The 16,857-nt window shown below is 43.8% G+C and overlaps 8 non-coding genes across 8 annotated transcripts; all 8 read left to right on the top strand.

The window, feature by feature from the left end:
• Window positions 1-2,978: 2,978 nt before the first annotated feature.
• Window positions 2,979-3,050, top strand: TRNAG-CCC (transfer RNA glycine (anticodon CCC)). Its single transcript has one exon. It is a non-coding gene; the product is annotated as a tRNA-Gly (tRNA).
• Window positions 3,051-4,552: 1,502 nt separating this feature from the next.
• On the top strand, window positions 4,553-4,624 carry TRNAG-UCC (transfer RNA glycine (anticodon UCC)). Its single transcript has one exon. It is a non-coding gene; the product is annotated as a tRNA-Gly (tRNA).
• A 1,529-nt stretch (window positions 4,625-6,153) lies between these two features.
• On the top strand, window positions 6,154-6,225 carry TRNAG-CCC (transfer RNA glycine (anticodon CCC)). The gene has a single exon. It is a non-coding gene; the product is annotated as a tRNA-Gly (tRNA).
• Window positions 6,226-9,340: 3,115 nt separating this feature from the next.
• TRNAG-CCC (transfer RNA glycine (anticodon CCC)) lies at window positions 9,341-9,412 on the top strand. The gene has a single exon. It is a non-coding gene; the product is annotated as a tRNA-Gly (tRNA).
• A 1,502-nt stretch (window positions 9,413-10,914) lies between these two features.
• TRNAG-UCC (transfer RNA glycine (anticodon UCC)) lies at window positions 10,915-10,986 on the top strand. Its single transcript has one exon. It is a non-coding gene; the product is annotated as a tRNA-Gly (tRNA).
• Window positions 10,987-12,515: 1,529 nt separating this feature from the next.
• On the top strand, window positions 12,516-12,587 carry TRNAG-CCC (transfer RNA glycine (anticodon CCC)). Its single transcript has one exon. It is a non-coding gene; the product is annotated as a tRNA-Gly (tRNA).
• Window positions 12,588-14,089: 1,502 nt separating this feature from the next.
• Window positions 14,090-14,161, top strand: TRNAG-UCC (transfer RNA glycine (anticodon UCC)). Its single transcript has one exon. It is a non-coding gene; the product is annotated as a tRNA-Gly (tRNA).
• Window positions 14,162-15,690: 1,529 nt separating this feature from the next.
• On the top strand, window positions 15,691-15,762 carry TRNAG-CCC (transfer RNA glycine (anticodon CCC)). Its single transcript has one exon. It is a non-coding gene; the product is annotated as a tRNA-Gly (tRNA).
• The last annotated feature ends 1,095 nt before the right edge of the window (window positions 15,763-16,857 follow it).

The raw sequence follows: 16,857 nt of genomic DNA, 5'->3' as shown, positions 1-16,857 counted from the left end.
CAATCGCACCTTCTGCAACATACATTGTCCTAATATATGATAAGTTTCATAAAGCAGAGTCACAACACACATGTGCTGGTAATAAATTTGTTACAGTGGGCAAACAATGGAAGGGCTGAGGCCCGACCAGACATTGTAACTCCAGCATCTCTATGTTAAAAAGCATTTCTAGGCAATATCTAGCCTCTGAAAAAAATATGCAAGATCCACCGATAAATCTGGCAAAAGTCCCTAACATTTTGTGCATACTTGTGCTCTCACCTGAATGTAGCGCCACCTTGTAGCTGTCGAAGGAAACTGCTGCTCACAAAATGTTTTATCAGAAGGCAAGTTGAGAGGAATCCAAGAGTCAGATGTCCATGGAAAGAACCACTCACTGAAGCAGGAATGTTGGAGGCTTCATATTCGCATAGTTTCCTGTCCAACGTCCACAACGCTCCCAAACGCTCAAAAGCCTCGCCCTCACCGGGTATATCTCTGGCTCCAAGGTAAAGCCAAATCCTGAGCATGCTAGAGCTAGGATCACAGAGCGAGAGAGAGATGGTTCAAGAGCTACTGTCTTGATAAAGGCCTGAAACGGCTAGTGCCTAAGAGTGTCTGACTTTCAGTTATGACTGATTGTGAGAGGGGAAGATGAAGTTTTTCTGCACCCAGCATGCCTTGGGATATACTTATGCAAATGAGGTGAGAGCCAGACCAATCCCATGCTACTCTGCCTAATGCTCCTTATCTGCATAAAAAGAACACTTTCACAACGGAGCAGAGTGGCGCAGCGGAAGCGTGCTGGGCCCATAACCCAGAGGTCGATGGATCGAAACCATCCTCTGCTAATTTTGCTTGATTTTACTTCCAAGGGCCAAGCTGTCATTTCCACGCTACCAGCAAGGAAAAGCGCAAGCTTGTGCCAGCTATGTGAGAAAAGACTTCTCAACTATCTGTGTCTGCTGAAATACAAGAGAGGGATCGTCAAAGGCTCCACACTGTACTTTGAAAGTAAAGGCACACAATAATAAGCATGAATGACTGGTGGGACCTTCAAACACTTTTATGTGGAGGCTTTGAATTTCATTCTTCCCTTTTTTGTTCTGCTCTTATCTATCTCCTGGGCATTTCATGGAATGTTCTCTATTTCTCTTCCCTGCTTTGCTTCCCATGCTGCCTCTATGTGTTCATATCTAATATTTGTATTGCTGCTTTCCATTCTTCTCTTCTGCACAGCTTTGTCCTTGGTTTCAATCCCAGTTCCTTACCCTCTACAAAAACTTTCTATTGCTTTTCATGTTGGTATCTAAACCAAATGCACCATTGAAGCTGGTGCATGATAGTCATTGAACTCAGGGTCCTAATGTTTAGAACCGAGAGCGCAAAGATCAGAGGGGGTTGGTGGTATAGTGGTGAGCATAGCTGCCTTCCAAGCAGTTGACCCGGGTTCGATTCCCGGCCAACGCAGTACAAATACATATATATTCTGCAAGCAGGATATATTTTAAAGCAACATTTCACAAACTGGTAATATAATTAAGAGGTTAATCAGCCATTATATAAAAAATAAACAAATATGTAGGCAAGCATTTCGATCGCCCCTTCTGCTATATTCATTGTCCTAATATATGATAAGTTTCATAAAGCAGAGTCACCACTCACATGTACTGGTAAAAAAATATGTTACAGTGGGCAGACAATGAAAGGGCTGAGGCCCGACCAGACATTTTAACTCCAGCATCTCTATGTTAAAAAGCATTTCCTAGGCAATATTTAGCCTCTGAAAAAAATATGCAAGATCCAGCAATAAATCTGGCAAAAGTCCCCAACATTTTGTGCATACTTGTGCCCTCACCTGAATGTAGCACCACCTTGTAGCCGTCGGAGGTAACTGCAGCTCACAAAATGTTTCATCAGAGGGCAAGTTTAGAGGAATCCAAAAGGCAGATGTCCATGGAAAGAGCCTCCGACTGCAGCAGGAAGTTTGGATGCTTCAAATTTGCATAGCTTCCAGTCCAACGTCCTCTCATGTACCGAACGCTCCCAAACGCTCTAAAGCCTTATACCGGCAAGCCCTCACCGGGTAGATCTCTGGCTCCCAGGAAAAGCCAAATACTGAGCATGCAAGCACTAGGATCACAGAGAGAGAGAGAGACAGAGAGCGTCGGAGAGCTGTTGTCTTGTTAAAGGCCTGAAACGGCTAGTGCCTAAGAGGGTCTGGACTTTCAGTTGTGACTGATTGTGAGAGGGGAAGATAAAGATTTTCTGCACCCAGCATGCCTTGCGATATACTTAGGCAAATGAGGTGAGAGCCCGACCAATCCCACGTCACTTCTCTGAATGCCTCCTCATCTGCATAAAGAGAACACTTTCACAAAGGAGCAGAGTGGCGCAGCGGAAGCGTGCTGGGCCCATAACCCAGAGGTCGATGGATCGAAACCATCCTCTGCTAATTTTGCTTGATTTTCCTTCCAAGGACCAAGCTGTCATTTCCACATAGCCAGAAAGGAAAAGTGCAAGCTTGTGCCAGCTATGTGAGAAAAGACTTCTCAACTATTCGTGTCTGTGTAATACAAGAGTGATCGTGAAAGGTACAACCCTGTACTTTGAAAGTAAAGACACACAATTATAACCATAAATGACTGGTGGGAGCTTCACACAACTTTCTGGGCATGCTTTGAATTTCATTCTTCCCTTTTTGTTCTGCTCTTATCTATCTCCTGGGCATTTCATGGAATGTTCTCTTTCTCTTCCCTGCTTTGCTTCCCATGCTGCCTATATATGCTCATTTCTACTATTTGTACTGTTGCTTTTCATTTCTTCTCTTCTGCACAACTTTGTCCTTGGTTTCAATCCCCAGTTCCTTACCCTCTGCAAAAAACGTTCTACTGCTTCTCATGTTGGTATCTAAACCAAATGCACCATTGAAGCTGGTGCAAGATAGTCATTGATTTCTGCAACGTAATATTTAGAACCGAGAGCTAACACATCAGAGGGCGTTGGTGGTATAGTGGTGAGCATAGCTGCTTCCCAAGCAGTTGACCCGGGTTCGATTCCCGGCCAACGCACTGAAAATACTTATATATTCTGCAAGCAGGATATATTGTAATGCAACATGTCACAAAATGGAAATTTCACGAACAGATTAATCAGCCATATATAAAAAAATAAACAAATACGTGGGCAAACATCTCAATCGCACCTTCTGCAACATACATTGTCCTAATATATGATAAGTTTCATAAAGCAGAGTCACAACACACATGTGCTGGTAATAAATTTGTTACAGTGGGCAAACAATGGAAGGGCTGAGGCCCGACCAGACATTGTAACTCCAGCATCTCTATGTTAAAAAGCATTTCTAGGCAATATCTAGCCTCTGAAAAAAATATGCAAGATCCACCGATAAATCTGGCAAAAGTCCCTAACATTTTGTGCATACTTGTGCTCTCACCTGAATGTAGCGCCACCTTGTAGCTGTCGAAGGAAACTGCTGCTCACAAAATGTTTTATCAGAAGGCAAGTTGAGAGGAATCCAAGAGTCAGATGTCCATGGAAAGAACCACTCACTGAAGCAGGAATGTTGGAGGCTTCATATTCGCATAGTTTCCTGTCCAACGTCCACAACGCTCCCAAACGCTCAAAAGCCTCGCCCTCACCGGGTATATCTCTGGCTCCAAGGTAAAGCCAAATCCTGAGCATGCTAGAGCTAGGATCACAGAGCGAGAGAGAGATGGTTCAAGAGCTACTGTCTTGATAAAGGCCTGAAACGGCTAGTGCCTAAGAGTGTCTGACTTTCAGTTATGACTGATTGTGAGAGGGGAAGATGAAGTTTTTCTGCACCCAGCATGCCTTGGGATATACTTATGCAAATGAGGTGAGAGCCAGACCAATCCCATGCTACTCTGCCTAATGCTCCTTATCTGCATAAAAAGAACACTTTCACAACGGAGCAGAGTGGCGCAGCGGAAGCGTGCTGGGCCCATAACCCAGAGGTCGATGGATCGAAACCATCCTCTGCTAATTTTGCTTGATTTTACTTCCAAGGGCCAAGCTGTCATTTCCACGCTACCAGCAAGGAAAAGCGCAAGCTTGTGCCAGCTATGTGAGAAAAGACTTCTCAACTATCTGTGTCTGCTGAAATACAAGAGAGGGATCGTCAAAGGCTCCACACTGTACTTTGAAAGTAAAGGCACACAATAATAAGCATGAATGACTGGTGGGACCTTCAAACACTTTTATGTGGAGGCTTTGAATTTCATTCTTCCCTTTTTTGTTCTGCTCTTATCTATCTCCTGGGCATTTCATGGAATGTTCTCTATTTCTCTTCCCTGCTTTGCTTCCCATGCTGCCTCTATGTGTTCATATCTATTATTTGTATTGCTGCTTTCCATTCTTCTCTTCTGCACAGCTTTGTCCTTGGTTTCAATCCCAGTTCCTTACCCTCTACAAAAACTTTCTATTGCTTTTCATGTTGGTATCTAAACCAAATGCACCATTGAAGCTGGTGCATGATAGTCATTGAACTCAGGGTCCTAATGTTTAGAACCGAGAGCGCAAAGATCAGAGGGCGTTGGTGGTATAGTGGTGAGCATAGCTGCCTTCCAAGCAGTTGACCCGGGTTCGATTCCCGGCCAACGCAGTACAAATACTTATATATTCTGCAAGCAGGATATATTTTAAAGCAACATTTCACAAAATGGTAATATAATTAAGAGGTTAATCAGCCATTATATAAAAAATAAACAAATATGTAGGCAAGCATTTCGATCGCCCCTTCTGCTATATTCATTGTCCTAATATATGATAAGTTTCATAAAGCAGAGTCACCACTCACATGTACTGGTAAAAAAATATGTTACAGTGGGCAGACAATGAAAGGGCTGAGGCCCGACCAGACATTTTAACTCCAGCATCTCTATGTTAAAAAGCATTTCCTAGGCAATATTTAGCCTCTGAAAAAAATATGCAAGATCCAGCAATAAATCTGGCAAAAGTCCCCAACATTTTGTGCATACTTGTGCCCTCACCTGAATGTAGCACCACCTTGTAGCCGTCGGAGGTAACTGCAGCTCACAAAATGTTTCATCAGAGGGCAAGTTTAGAGGAATCCAAAAGGCAGATGTCCATGGAAAGAGCCTCCGACTGCAGCAGGAAGTTTGGATGCTTCAAATTTGCATAGCTTCCAGTCCAACGTCCTCTCATGTACCGAACGCTCCCAAACGCTCTAAAGCCTTATACCGGCAAGCCCTCACCGGGTAGATCTCTGGCTCCCAGGAAAAGCCAAATACTGAGCATGCAAGCACTAGGATCACAGAGAGAGAGAGAGACAGAGAGCGTCGGAGAGCTGTTGTCTTGTTAAAGGCCTGAAACGGCTAGTGCCTAAGAGGGTCTGGACTTTCAGTTGTGACTGATTGTGAGACGGGAAGATAAAGATTTTCTGCACCCAGCATGCCTTGCGATATACTTAGGCAAATGAGGTGAGAGCCCGACCAATCCCACGTCACTTCTCTGAATGCCTCCTCATCTGCATAAAGAGAACACTTTCATAAAGGAGCAGAGTGGCGCAGCGGAAGCGTGCTGGGCCCATAACCCAGAGGTCGATGGATCGAAACCATCCTCTGCTAATTTTGCTTGATTTTCCTTCCAAGGACCAAGCTGTCATTTCCACATAGCCAGAAAGGAAAAGTGCAAGCTTGTGCCAGCTATGTGAGAAAAGACTTCTCAACTATTCGTGTCTGTGTAATACAAGAGTGATCGTGAAAGGTACAACCCTGTACTTTGAAAGTAAAGACACACAATTATAACCATAAATGACTGGTGGGAGCTTCACACAACTTTCTGGGCATGCTTTGAATTTCATTCTTCCCTTTTTGTTCTGCTCTTATCTATCTCCTGGGCATTTCATGGAATGTTCTCTTTCTCTTCCCTGCTTTGCTTCCCATGCTGCCTATATATGCTCATTTCTACTATTTGTACTGTTGCTTTTCATTTCTTCTCTTCTGCACAACTTTGTCCTTGGTTTCAATCCCCAGTTCCTTACCCTCTGCAAAAAACGTTCTACTGCTTCTCATGTTGGTATCTAAACCAAATGCACCATTGAAGCTGGTGCAAGATAGTCATTGATTTCTGCAACGTAATATTTAGAACCGAGAGCTAACACATCAGAGGGCGTTGGTGGTATAGTGGTGAGCATAGCTGCTTCCCAAGCAGTTGACCCGGGTTCGATTCCCGGCCAACGCACTGAAAATACTTATATATTCTGCAAGCAGGATATATTGTAATGCAACATGTCACAAAATGGAAATTTCACGAACAGATTAATCAGCCATATATAAAAAAATAAACAAATACGTGGGCAAACATCTCAATCGCACCTTCTGCTACATACATTGTCCTAATATATGATAAGTTTCATAAAGCAGAGTCACAACACACATGTGCTGGTAATAAATTTGTTACAGTGGGCAAACAATGGAAGGGCTGAGGCCCGACCAGACATTGTAACTCCAGCATCTCTATGTTAAAAAGCATTTCTAGGCAATATCTAGCCTCTGAAAAAAATATGCAAGATCCACCGATAAATCTGGCAAAAGTCCCTAACATTTTGTGCATACTTGTGCTCTCACCTGAATGTAGCGCCACCTTGTAGCTGTCGAAGGAAACTGCTGCTCACAAAATGTTTTATCAGAAGGCAAGTTGAGAGGAATCCAAGAGTCAGATGTCCATGGAAAGAACCACTCACTGAAGCAGGAATGTTGGAGGCTTCATATTCGCATAGTTTCCTGTCCAACGTCCACAACGCTCCCAAACGCTCAAAAGCCTCACACCGGGCAAGCCCTCACCGGGTATATCTCTGGCTCCAAGGTAAAGCCAAATCCTGAGCATGCTAGTGCTAGGATCACAGAGCGAGAGAGAGATGGTTCAAGAGCTACTGTCTTGATAAAGGCCTGAAACGGCTAGTGCCTAAGAGTGTCTGACTTTCAGTTATGACTGATTGTGAGAGGGGAAGATGAAGTTTTTCTGCACCCAGCATGCCTTGGGATATACTTATGCAAATGAGGTGAGAGCCAGACCAATCCCATGCTACTCTGCCTAATGCTCCTTATCTGCATAAAAAGAACACTTTCACAACGGAGCAGAGTGGCGCAGCGGAAGCGTGCTGGGCCCATAACCCAGAGGTCGATGGATCGAAACCATCCTCTGCTAATTTTGCTTGATTTTACTTCCAAGGACCAAGCTGTCATTTCCACGCTACCAGCAAGGAAAAGCGCAAGCTTGTGCCAGCTATGTGAGAAAAGACTTCTCAACTATCTGTGTCTGCTGAAATACAAGAGAGGGATCGTCAAAGGCTCCACACTGTACTTTGAAAGTAAAGGCACACAATAATAAGCATGAATGACTGGTGGGACCTTCAAACACTTTTATGTGGAGGCTTTGAATTTCATTCTTCCCTTTTTTGTTCTGCTCTTATCTATCTCCTGGGCATTTCATGGAATGTTCTCTATTTCTCTTCCCTGCTTTGCTTCCCATGCTGCCTCTATGTGTTCATATCTATTATTTGTATTGCTGCTTTCCATTCTTCTCTTCTGCACAGCTTTGTCCTTGGTTTCAATCCCAGTTCCTTACCCTCTACAAAAACTTTCTATTGCTTTTCATGTTGGTATCTAAACCAAATGCACCATTGAAGCTGGTGCATGATAGTCATTGAACTCAGGGTCCTAATGTTTAGAACCGAGAGCGCAAAGATCAGAGGGGGTTGGTGGTATAGTGGTGAGCATAGCTGCCTTCCAAGCAGTTGACCCGGGTTCGATTCCCGGCCAACGCAGTACAAATACATATATATTCTGCAAGCAGGATATATTTTAAAGCAACATTTCACAAACTGGTAATATAATTAAGAGGTTAATCAGCCATTATATAAAAAATAAACAAATATGTAGGCAAGCATTTCGATCGCCCCTTCTGCTATATTCATTGTCCTAATATATGATAAGTATCATAAAGCAGAGTCACCACTCACATGTACTGGTAAAAAAATATGTTACAGTGGGCAGACAATGAAAGAGCTGAGGCCCGACCAGACATTTTAACTCCAGCATCTCTATGTTAAAAAGCATTTCCTAGGCAATATTTAGCCTCTGAAAAAAATATGCAAGATCCAGCAATAAATCTGGCAAAAGTCCCCAACATTTTGTGCATACTTGTGCCCTCACCTGAATGTAGCACCACCTTGTAGCCGTCGGAGGTAACTGCAGCTCACAAAATGTTTCATCAGAGGGCAAGTTTAGAGGAATCCAAAAGGCAGATGTCCATGGAAAGAGCCTCCGACTGCAGCAGGAAGTTTGGATGCTTCAAATTTGCATAGCTTCCAGTCCAACGTCCTCTCATGTACCGAACGCTCCCAAACGCTCTAAAGCCTTATACCGGCAAGCCCTCACCGGGTAGATCTCTGGCTCCCAGGAAAAGCCAAATACTGAGCATGCAAGCACTAGGATCACAGAGAGAGAGAGAGACAGAGAGCGTCGGAGAGCTGTTGTCTTGTTAAAGGCCTGAAACGGCTAGTGCCTAAGAGGGTCTGGACTTTCAGTTGTGACTGATTGTGAGAGGGGAAGATAAAGATTTTCTGCACCCAGCATGCCTTGCGATATACTTAGGCAAATGAGGTGAGAGCCCGACCAATCCCACGTCACTTCTCTGAATGCCTCCTCATCTGCATAAAGAGAACACTTTCACAAAGGAGCAGAGTGGCGCAGCGGAAGCGTGCTGGGCCCATAACCCAGAGGTCGATGGATCGAAACCATCCTCTGCTAATTTTGCTTGATTTTCCTTCCAAGGACCAAGCTGTCATTTCCACATAGCCAGAAAGGAAAAGTGCAAGCTTGTGCCAGCTATGTGAGAAAAGACTTCTCAACTATTCGTGTCTGTGTAATACAAGAGTGATCGTGAAAGGTACAACCCTGTACTTTGAAAGTAAAGACACACAATTATAACCATAAATGACTGGTGGGAGCTTCACACAACTTTCTGGGCATGCTTTGAATTTCATTCTTCCCTTTTTGTTCTGCTCTTATCTATCTCCTGGGCATTTCATGGAATGTTCTCTTTCTCTTCCCTGCTTTGCTTCCCATGCTGCCTATATATGCTCATTTCTACTATTTGTACTGTTGCTTTTCATTTCTTCTCTTCTGCACAACTTTGTCCTTGGTTTCAATCCCCAGTTCCTTACCCTCTGCAAAAAAACGTTCTACTGCTTCTCATGTTGGTATCTAAACCAAATGCACCATTGAAGCTGGTGCAAGATAGTCATTGATTTCTGCAACGTAATATTTAGAACCGAGAGCTAACACATCAGAGGGCGTTGGTGGTATAGTGGTGAGCATAGCTGCTTCCCAAGCAGTTGACCCGGGTTCGATTCCCGGCCAACGCACTGAAAATACTTATATATTCTGCAAGCAGGATATATTGTAATGCAACATGTCACAAAATGGAAATTTCACGAACAGATTAATCAGCCATATATAAAAAAATAAACAAATACGTGGGCAAACATCTCAATCGCACCTTCTGCAACATACATTGTCCTAATATATGATAAGTTTCATAAAGCAGAGTCACAACACACATGTGCTGGTAATAAATTTGTTACAGTGGGCAAACAATGGAAGGGCTGAGGCCCGACCAGACATTGTAACTCCAGCATCTCTATGTTAAAAAGCATTTCTAGGCAATATCTAGCCTCTGAAAAAAATATGCAAGATCCACCGATAAATCTGGCAAAAGTCCCTAACATTTTGTGCATACTTGTGCTCTCACCTGAATGTAGCGCCACCTTGTAGCTGTCGAAGGAAACTGCTGCTCACAAAATGTTTTATCAGAAGGCAAGTTGAGAGGAATCCAAGAGTCAGATGTCCATGGAAAGAACCACTCACTGAAGCAGGAATGTTGGAGGCTTCATATTCGCATAGTTTCCTGTCCAACGTCCACAACGCTCCCAAACGCTCAAAAGCCTCGCCCTCACCGGGTATATCTCTGGCTCCAAGGTAAAGCCAAATCCTGAGCATGCTAGAGCTAGGATCACAGAGCGAGAGAGAGATGGTTCAAGAGCTACTGTCTTGATAAAGGCCTGAAACGGCTAGTGCCTAAGAGTGTCTGACTTTCAGTTATGACTGATTGTGAGAGGGGAAGATGAAGTTTTTCTGCACCCAGCATGCCTTGGGATATACTTATGCAAATGAGGTGAGAGCCAGACCAATCCCATGCTACTCTGCCTAATGCTCCTTATCTGCATAAAAAGAACACTTTCACAACGGAGCAGAGTGGCGCAGCGGAAGCGTGCTGGGCCCATAACCCAGAGGTCGATGGATCGAAACCATCCTCTGCTAATTTTGCTTGATTTTACTTCCAAGGGCCAAGCTGTCATTTCCACGCTACCAGCAAGGAAAAGCGCAAGCTTGTGCCAGCTATGTGAGAAAAGACTTCTCAACTATCTGTGTCTGCTGAAATACAAGAGAGGGATCGTCAAAGGCTCCACACTGTACTTTGAAAGTAAAGGCACACAATAATAAGCATGAATGACTGGTGGGACCTTCAAACACTTTTATGTGGAGGCTTTGAATTTCATTCTTCCCTTTTTTGTTCTGCTCTTATCTATCTCCTGGGCATTTCATGGAATGTTCTCTATTTCTCTTCCCTGCTTTGCTTCCCATGCTGCCTCTATGTGTTCATATCTATTATTTGTATTGCTGCTTTCCATTCTTCTCTTCTGCACAGCTTTGTCCTTGGTTTCAATCCCAGTTCCTTACCCTCTACAAAAACTTTCTATTGCTTTTCATGTTGGTATCTAAACCAAATGCACCATTGAAGCTGGTGCATGATAGTCATTGAACTCAGGGTCCTAATGTTTAGAACCGAGAGCGCAAAGATCAGAGGGCGTTGGTGGTATAGTGGTGAGCATAGCTGCCTTCCAAGCAGTTGACCCGGGTTCGATTCCCGGCCAACGCAGTACAAATACTTATATATTCTGCAAGCAGGATATATTTTAAAGCAACATTTCACAAAATGGTAATATAATTAAGAGGTTAATCAGCCATTATATAAAAAATAAACAAATATGTAGGCAAGCATTTCGATCGCCCCTTCTGCTATATTCATTGTCCTAATATATGATAAGTTTCATAAAGCAGAGTCACCACTCACATGTACTGGTAAAAAAATATGTTACAGTGGGCAGACAATGAAAGGGCTGAGGCCCGACCAGACATTTTAACTCCAGCATCTCTATGTTAAAAAGCATTTCCTAGGCAATATTTAGCCTCTGAAAAAAATATGCAAGATCCAGCAATAAATCTGGCAAAAGTCCCCAACATTTTGTGCATACTTGTGCCCTCACCTGAATGTAGCACCACCTTGTAGCCGTCGGAGGTAACTGCAGCTCACAAAATGTTTCATCAGAGGGCAAGTTTAGAGGAATCCAAAAGGCAGATGTCCATGGAAAGAGCCTCCGACTGCAGCAGGAAGTTTGGATGCTTCAAATTTGCATAGCTTCCAGTCCAACGTCCTCTCATGTACCGAACGCTCCCAAACGCTCTAAAGCCTTATACCGGCAAGCCCTCACCGGGTAGATCTCTGGCTCCCAGGAAAAGCCAAATACTGAGCATGCAAGCACTAGGATCACAGAGAGAGAGAGAGACAGAGAGCGTCGGAGAGCTGTTGTCTTGTTAAAGGCCTGAAACGGCTAGTGCCTAAGAGGGTCTGGACTTTCAGTTGTGACTGATTGTGAGAGGGGAAGATAAAGATTTTCTGCACCCAGCATGCCTTGCGATATACTTAGGCAAATGAGGTGAGAGCCCGACCAATCCCACGTCACTTCTCTGAATGCCTCCTCATCTGCATAAAGAGAACACTTTCACAAAGGAGCAGAGTGGCGCAGCGGAAGCGTGCTGGGCCCATAACCCAGAGGTCGATGGATCGAAACCATCCTCTGCTAATTTTGCTTGATTTTCCTTCCAAGGACCAAGCTGTCATTTCCACATAGCCAGAAAGGAAAAGTGCAAGCTTGTGCCAGCTATGTGAGAAAAGACTTCTCAACTATTCGTGTCTGTGTAATACAAGAGTGATCGTGAAAGGTACAACCCTGTACTTTGAAAGTAAAGACACACAATTATAACCATAAATGACTGGTGGGAGCTTCACACAACTTTCTGGGCATGCTTTGAATTTCATTCTTCCCTTTTTGTTCTGCTCTTATCTATCTCCTGGGCATTTCATGGAATGTTCTCTTTCTCTTCCCTGCTTTGCTTCCCATGCTGCCTATATATGCTCATTTCTACTATTTGTACTGTTGCTTTTCATTTCTTCTCTTCTGCACAACTTTGTCCTTGGTTTCAATCCCCAGTTCCTTACCCTCTGCAAAAAACGTTCTACTGCTTCTCATGTTGGTATCTAAACCAAATGCACCATTGAAGCTGGTGCAAGATAGTCATTGATTTCTGCAACGTAATATTTAGAACCGAGAGCTAACACATCAGAGGGCGTTGGTGGTATAGTGGTGAGCATAGCTGCTTCCCAAGCAGTTGACCCGGGTTCGATTCCCGGCCAACGCACTGAAAATACTTATATATTCTGCAAGCAGGATATATTGTAATGCAACATGTCACAAAATGGAAATTTCACGAACAGATTAATCAGCCATATATAAAAAAATAAACAAATACGTGGGCAAACATCTCAATCGCACCTTCTGCAACATACATTGTCCTAATATATGATAAGTTTCATAAAGCAGAGTCACAACACACATGTGCTGGTAATAAATTTGTTACAGTGGGCAAACAATGGAAGGGCTGAGGCCCGACCAGACATTGTAACTCCAGCATCTCTATGTTAAAAAGCATTTCTAGGCAATATCTAGCCTCTGAAAAAAATATGCAAGATCCACCGATAAATCTGGCAAAAGTCCCTAACATTTTGTGCATACTTGTGCTCTCACCTGAATGTAGCGCCACCTTGTAGCTGTCGAAGGAAACTGCTGCTCACAAAATGTTTTATCAGAAGGCAAGTTGAGAGGAATCCAAGAGTCAGATGTCCATGGAAAGAACCACTCACTGAAGCAGGAATGTTGGAGGCTTCATATTCGCATAGTTTCCTGTCCAACGTCCACAACGCTCCCAAACGCTCAAAAGCCTCGCCCTCACCGGGTATATCTCTGGCTCCAAGGTAAAGCCAAATCCTGAGCATGCTAGAGCTAGGATCACAGAGCGAGAGAGAGATGGTTCAAGAGCTACTGTCTTGATAAAGGCCTGAAACGGCTAGTGCCTAAGAGTGTCTGACTTTCAGTTATGACTGATTGTGAGAGGGGAAGATGAAGTTTTTCTGCACCCAGCATGCCTTGGGATATACTTATGCAAATGAGGTGAGAGCCAGACCAATCCCATGCTACTCTGCCTAATGCTCCTTATCTGCATAAAAAGAACACTTTCACAACGGAGCAGAGTGGCGCAGCGGAAGCGTGCTGGGCCCATAACCCAGAGGTCGATGGAGCGAAACCATCCTCTGCTAATTTTGCTTGATTTTACTTCCAAGGACCAAGCTGTCATTTCCACGCTACCAGCAAGGAAAAGCGCAAGCTTGTGCCAGCTATGTGAGAAAAGACTTCTCAACTATCTGTGTCTGCTGAAATACAAGAGAGGGATCGTCAAAGGCTCCACACTGTACTTTGAAAGTAAAGGCACACAATAATAAGCATGAATGACTGGTGGGACCTTCAAACACTTTTATGTGGAGGCTTTGAATTTCATTCTTCCCTTTTTTGTTCTGCTCTTATCTATCTCCTGGGCATTTCATGGAATGTTCTCTATTTCTCTTCCCTGCTTTGCTTCCCATGCTGCCTCTATGTGTTCATATCTATTATTTGTATTGCTGCTTTCCATTCTTCTCTTCTGCACAGCTTTGTCCTTGGTTTCAATCCCAGTTCCTTACCCTCTACAAAAACTTTCTATTGCTTTTCATGTTGGTATCTAAACCAAATGCACCATTGAAGCTGGTGCATGATAGTCATTGAACTCAGGGTCCTAATGTTTAGAACCGAGAGCGCAAAGATCAGAGGGCGTTGGTGGTATAGTGGTGAGCATAGCTGCCTTCCAAGCAGTTGACCCGGGTTCGATTCCCGGCCAACGCAGTACAAATACTTATATATTCTGCAAGCAGGATATATTTTAAAGCAACATTTCACAAAATGGTAATATAATTAAGAGGTTAATCAGCCATTATATAAAAAATAAACAAATATGTAGGCAAGCATTTCGATCGCCCCTTCTGCTATATTCATTGTCCTAATATATGATAAGTTTCATAAAGCAGAGTCACCACTCACATGTACTGGTAAAAAAATATGTTACAGTGGGCAGACAATGAAAGGGCTGAGGCCCAACCAGACATTTTAACTCCAACATCTCTATGTTAAAAAGCATTTCCTAGGCAATATTTAGCCTCTGAAAAAAATATGCAAGATCCAGCAATAAATCTGGCAAAAGTCCCCAACATTTTGTGCATACTTGTGCCCTCACCTGAATGTAGCACCACCTTGTAGCCGTCGGAGGTAACTGCAGCTCACAAAATGTTTCATCAGAGGGCAAGTTTAGAGGAATCCAAAAGGCAGATGTCCATGGAAAGAGCCTCCGACTGCAGCAGGAAGTTTGGATGCTTCAAATTTGCATAGCTTCCAGTCCAACGTCCTCTCATGTACCGAACGCTCCCAAACGCTCTAAAGCCTTATACCGGCAAGCCCTCACCGGGTAGATCTCTGGCTCCCAGGAAAAGCCAAATACTGAGCATGCAAGCACTAGGATCACAGAGAGAGAGAGAGACAGAGAGCGTCGGAGAGCTGTTGTCTTGTTAAAGGCCTGAAACGGCTAGTGCCTAAGAGGGTCTGGACTTTCAGTTGTGACTGATTGTGAGACGGGAAGATAAAGATTTTCTGCACCCAGCATGCCTTGCGATATACTTAGGCAAATGAGGTGAGAGCCCGACCAATCCCACGTCACTTCTCTGAATGCCTCCTCATCTGCATAAAGAGAACACTTTCATAAAGGAGCAGAGTGGCGCAGCGGAAGCGTGCTGGGCCCATAACCCAGAGGTCGATGGATCGAAACCATCCTCTGCTAATTTTGCTTGATTTTCCTTCCAAGGACCAAGCTGTCATTTCCACATAGCCAGAAAGGAAAAGTGCAAGCTTGTGCCAGCTATGTGAGAAAAGACTTCTCAACTATTCGTGTCTGTGTAATACAAGAGTGATCGTGAAAGGTACAACCCTGTACTTTGAAAGTAAAGACACACAATTATAACCATAAATGACTGGTGGGAGCTTCACACAACTTTCTGGGCATGCTTTGAATTTCATTCTTCCCTTTTTGTTCTGCTCTTATCTATCTCCTGGGCATTTCATGGAATGTTCTCTTTCTCTTCCCTGCTTTGCTTCCCATGCTGCCTATATATGCTCATTTCTACTATTTGTACTGTTGCTTTTCATTTCTTCTCTTCTGCACAACTTTGTCCTTGGTTTCAATCCCCAGTTCCTTACCCTCTGCAAAAAACGTTCTACTGCTTCTCATGTTGGTATCTAAACCAAATGCACCATTGAAGCTGGTGCAAGATAGTCATTGATTTCTGCAACGTAATATTTAGAACCGAGAGCTAACACATCAGAGGGCGTTGGTGGTATAGTGGTGAGCATAGCTGCTTCCCAAGCAGTTGACCCGGGTTCGATTCCCGGCCAACGCACTGAAAATACTTATATATTCTGCAAGCAGGATATATTGTAATGCAACATGTCACAAAATGGAAATTTCACGAACAGATTAATCAGCCATATATAAAAAAATAAACAAATACGTGGGCAAACATCTCAATCGCACCTTCTGCTACATACATTGTCCTAATATATGATAAGTTTCATAAAGCAGAGTCACAACACACATGTGCTGGTAATAAATTTGTTACAGTGGGCAAACAATGGAAGGGCTGAGGCCCGACCAGACATTGTAACTCCAGCATCTCTATGTTAAAAAGCATTTCTAGGCAATATCTAGCCTCTGAAAAAAATATGCAAGATCCACCGATAAATCTGGCAAAAGTCCCTAACATTTTGTGCATACTTGTGCTCTCACCTGAATGTAGCGCCACCTTGTAGCTGTCGAAGGAAACTGCTGCTCACAAAATGTTTTATCAGAAGGCAAGTTGAGAGGAATCCAAGAGTCAGATGTCCATGGAAAGAACCACTCACTGAAGCAGGAATGTTGGAGGCTTCATATTCGCATAGTTTCCTGTCCAACGTCCACAACGCTCCCAAACGCTCAAAAGCCTCACACCGGGCAAGCCCTCACCGGGTATATCTCTGGCTCCAAGGTAAAGCCAAATCCTGAGCATGCTAGTGCTAGGATCACAGAGCGAGAGAGAGATGGTTCAAGAGCTACTGTCTTGATAAAGGCCTGAAACGGCTAGTGCCTAAGAGTGTCTGACTTTCAGTTATGACTGATTGTGAGAGGGGAAGATGAAGTTTTTCTGCACCCAGCATGCCTTGGGATATACTTATGCAAATGAGGTGAGAGCCAGACCAATCCCATGCTACTCTGCCTAATGCTCCTTATCTGCATAAAAAGAACACTTTCACAACGGAGCAGAGTGGCGCAGCGGAAGCGTGCTGGGCCCATAACCCAGAGGTCGATGGATCGAAACCATCCTCTGCTAATTTTGCTTGATTTTACTTCCAAGGACCAAGCTGTCATTTCCACGCTACCAGCAAGGAAAAGCGCAAGCTTGTGCCAGCTATGTGAGAAAAGACTTCTCAACTATCTGTGTCTGCTGAAATACAAGAGA

The sequence above is a fragment of the Lissotriton vulgaris genome, chromosome 9, assembly GCF_964263255.1.
Source record: "Lissotriton vulgaris chromosome 9, aLisVul1.2, whole genome shotgun sequence".
Lineage (NCBI taxonomy): Eukaryota > Metazoa > Chordata > Amphibia > Caudata > Salamandridae > Lissotriton > Lissotriton vulgaris.
This window is presented reverse-complemented; position numbering and strand designations above follow the sequence as displayed.